The sequence below is a fragment of the Fistularia commersonii genome, unplaced genomic scaffold (assembly GCF_037954325.1).
Source record: "Fistularia commersonii isolate RoL2024-O1a breed Wild unplaced genomic scaffold, RoL_Fcom_v1.0 HiC_scaffold_66, whole genome shotgun sequence".
Classification (NCBI taxonomy): Eukaryota; Metazoa; Chordata; class Actinopteri; order Syngnathiformes; family Fistulariidae; genus Fistularia; species Fistularia commersonii.
In genome coordinates this window covers 407501-412500 of record NW_028234024.1, presented here as the reverse complement: position 1 = coordinate 412500, position 5000 = coordinate 407501, and positions in this window count along the sequence as shown.

Genomic DNA, 5000 nt, shown 5'->3' with positions numbered 1-5000 from the left:
TACGTTCGGGGGATCTATGTCCGAAGAATGCTCACATTAGCCCGTCTAAGGGGTTCTGCTGCCCCCAAGCTGCTCCGCCTCTGAGAGAAGAAACATTACCTCCGCTCCTCTGCTCCTCCGCTTCTCAGCTCCACCGCTCCTCGGCTATGGGCCCTGGTACTCCCCCCCCCCCCCCCCTACCTAAACAAACTCTCACACAAAATCACTCACACACACACAAAAACACACAAACACACAAACACACATACACACACATCTTAACTCATCAGAGCTGTGCTAATACCATTAGCCGAAACGCATCCACAACCAAACAAACATTCGCTCATCCACTCATTCACATGTGTGTGCCCAATGGTACTCCCTGTCCGCGACCCCCCCCCCCCCCCACCAAAAGAGCCTCTCACACACACATACAGACACAGACACTCACACACACACAGACACACACATACACACATACACACACCTTAAGTCTTCATAGCTGTGCTAATAGCTTTAGCCGAAACGCATCCACAACCAAACAAACATTAGCTCATCCACTCATTCACATGTGTGCGCCCTGGTACTCCGTGTCCGCGACCCCCCCCCCTCCCCACCAAAACAAACTATCACACACATACACAAAGAACCTCACACACACACACACACACACTGACACACATACACACATTAAGTCATCATAGCTGTGCTAATAGCATTAGCCGAAACGCATCCACAACCAAACAAACATTAGCTCATCCACTCATTCACATGTGTGTGCCCAATGGTCCTCTTCTCCGCTCCACCGCTCCTCCGCTATAGGCCCTGGTACTCCCGATCCGCTGGACTCAGGAGAATTATGGGACGTGCTTCTGCCCTCCATCCGCTTCACAGCTCATCCGCTCCAGGCCCAGCTACCCCCTGTCCGCGCCCCCCCCCCCCACTCACACAAACACACACACACACACACACACACACACAAGAACACACAAACACACAAACACACACACACAAACACACCTTAAGTCATCATAGCTGTGCTAATAGCTCCCAAGCTTCCCCGCCTCTGAGAGGAGAAACAATACCTCCGCTACTACGCTCCTCCGCTTCTCAGCTCCACCGCTCCTCCGCTATGGGCCCTGGTACCCCCCCCCCACCTAAACACACTCACACACACACAAAAACACACAAACACACACACGCGCACACACACACACACACACACACACACACACACACCTTAACTCATCATAGCTGTGCTAATAGCATTAGCTGAAACGCATCCACAACCAAACAAACATTAGCTCATCCACTCATTCACATGTGTGTGCCCAATGGTCCGCTTCTCCGCTCCACCGCTCCTCCGCTATAGGCCCTGGTACTCCCGATCCGCCGGACTCAGGAGAATTATGGGACGTGCTTCTGCGCTCCATCCGCTTCACAGCTCATCCGCTCCAGGCCCAGCTACCCCCTGTCCGCGCCCCCCCCCCCCCCCCCCCACCGAAACAAACTGTCACACACATATACACAAACGCACACACAAACACACACACACACACACACACACACAAGAACACACAAACACACAAACACACACACACACACACACCTTAAGTCATCATAGCTGTGCTAATAGCTCCCAAGCTTCCCCGCCTCTGAGAGGAGAAACAATACCTCCGCTACTCCGCTCCTCCGCTTCTCAGCTCCACCGCTCCTCCGCTATGGGCCCTGGTACCCCCCCCCCCACCTAAACACACGCGCACACACACGCGCGCACACACACACACACACACACACAAACACACCTTAACTCATCATAGCTTTGCTAATAGCATTAGCCGAAATGCATCCACTACCAAACAAACATTAGCTCATCCACTCATTCACATGTGTGTGCCCAATGGTCCGGGAGCTCCAATCATACGTCCGGGGGATCTATATCTGGAGAAGGCTCACAGTGGCCGGTCTAAGGCGTCCTACTGCACCCAAACTTCCAGCCTCTGCCTTTAAGAAGAGAAAAATTACCTCCACTCCTCCATTCCTCCGCTTCTCCGCTCCACCGCTCCTCCGCGAAGGGCCCTGGTACCCCCCCCCACCTAAACAAACTCTCACACATACACACACGAACACACTCACACAGACACAAAAAAAACAAACACACACACACACACAAATACACACACACACACACACACACAAACACACCTTAATTCATCATAGATGTGCTAATAGCATTAGCCGAAACGCATCCACAACCAAACAAACATTAGCTCATCCACTCATTCACATGTGTGCTCCCAATGGTAATCCCTGTCCGCGACCCCCCCCTCCCCCACCAAAAGAGCCTTTCAAACACACAAACACACACACACACACACAAAGACACACACACACACAGACACACATACACACCTTAAGTCATCATAGCTGTGCTAAAAGCATTAGCCGAAATGCATCCACAACCACACAAACATTAGCTCATCCACTCATTCACATGTATGTGCCCAGAGGTCTGGGAGCTCCGGTCATACGTCTGGGGGAGCTATCTCCAGAGAAGGCTCACATTAGGCCGTCTAAGGGGTTCTTCTGCCCCCAAGCTTCCCCGCCTCTGAGAGAAGAAACATTACCTCCACTCCTATGCTCCTCCGCTTCTCCGCTTCTCAGCTCCACCGCTCCTCCGCTATTGGCCCTGGTACCCCCCCCCACCTAAACACACACACACACACACATACACACACACTCACACACACACACACACACCTTAACTCATCATAGCTGTGCTAATAGCATTAGCCGAAATGCATCCACTACCAAACAAACATTAGCTCATCCACTCATTCACATGTGTGTGCCCAATGGTCCGGGAGCTCCAATCATACATCCGGGGATCTATATCTGGAGAAGGCTCACAGTGGCCGGTCTAAGGCGTCCTACTGCACCCAAACTTCCCATCCTCTGCCTTTGAGAAGAGAAAAATTACCTAACCTCCTCCATTCCTCCGCTTCTCCGCTCCACCGCTCCTCCGTGATGGGCCCTGGTATCCCCCCCCCCCCACTTAAACAAACTCTCACACATACACACACGAACACACTCACAAAGACACAAAAACAAACAAACACACACACTCACACACACACACACACACCTTAACTCATCATAGCTGTGCTAATAGCATTAGCCGAAACGCATCCACAACCAAACAAACATTAGCTCATCCACTCATTCACATGTGTGTGCCCAGTGGTCCGGGAGCTCCAATCATACGTTCGGGGGATCTATGTCCGAAGAATGCTCACATTAGCCCGTCTAAGGGGTTCTGCTGCCCCCAAGCTGCTCCGCCTCTGAGAGAAGAAACATTACCTCCGCTCCTCTGCTCCTCCGCTTCTCAGCTCCACCGCTCCTCGGCTATGGGCCCTGGTACTCCCCCCCCCCCCCCCCCCCCCCCCTACCTAAACAAACTCTCACACAAAATCACTCACACACACACAAAAACACACAAACACACAAACACACATACACACACATCTTAACTCATCAGAGCTGTGCTAATACCATTAGCCGAAACGCATCCACAACCAAACAAACATTCGCTCATCCACTCATTCACATGTGTGTGCCCAATGGTACTCCCTGTCCGCGACCCCCCCCCCCCCACCAAAAGAGCCTCTCACACACACATACAGACACAGACACTCACACACACACAGACACACACATACACACATACACACACCTTAAGTCTTCATAGCTGTGCTAATAGCTTTAGCCGAAACGCATCCACAACCAAACAAACATTAGCTCATCCACTCATTCACATGTGTGCGCCCTGGTACTCCGTGTCCGCGACCCCCCCCCCCACCAAAACAAACTATCACACACATACACAAAGACACTCACACACACACACACACACACTGACACACATACACACATTAAGTCATCATAGCTGTGCTAATAGCATTAGCCGAAACGCATCCACAACCAAACAAACATTAGCTCATCCACTCATTCACATGTGTGTGCCCAATGGTCCTCTTCTCCGCTCCACCGCTCCTCCGCTATAGGCCCTGGTACTCCCGATCCGCTGGACTCAGGAGAATTATGGGACGTGCTTCTGCCCTCCATCCGCTTCACAGCTCATCCGCTCCAGGCCCAGCTACCCCCTGTCCGCGCCCCCCCCCCCCCACACACACAAACACACACACACACACACACACACACACAAGAACACACAAACACACAAACACACACACACAAACACACCTTAAGTCATCATAGCTGTGCTAATAGCTCCCAAGCTTCCCCGCCTCTGAGAGGAGAAACAATACCTCCGCTACTACGCTCCTCCGCTTCTCAGCTCCACCGCTCCTCCGCTATGGGCCCTGGTACCCCCCCCCCCACCTAAACACACTCACACACACACAAAAACACACAAACACACACACGCGCACACACACACACACACACACACACAAACACACCTTAACTCATCATAGCTGTGCTAATAGCATTAGCCGAAATGCATCCACTACCAAACAAACATTAGCTCATCCACTCATTCACATGTGTGTGCCCAATGGTCCGGGAGCTCCAATCATACGTCCGGGGGATCTATATCTGGAGAAGGCTCACAGTGGCCGGTCTAAGGCGTCCTACTGCCCCCAAACTTCCCATCCTCTGCCTTTGAGAAAAGAAAAATTACCTCCACTCCTCCATTCCTCTGCTTCTCCGCTCCACTGCTCCTCCGCGAAGGGCCCTGGTACCCCCCCCCCCCCACCTAAACAAACTCTCACACATACACACACGAACACACTCACACAGACACAAAAAACAAACACACACACACACACACACACACACACACACACACCTTAATTCATCATAGATGTGCTAATAGCATTAGCCGAAACGCATCCACAACCAAACAAACACTAGCTCATCCACTCATTCACATGTGTTTGCCCAATGGTAATCCCTGTCCGCGACCCCCCCTCCCCCACCAAAAGAGCCTTTCACACACA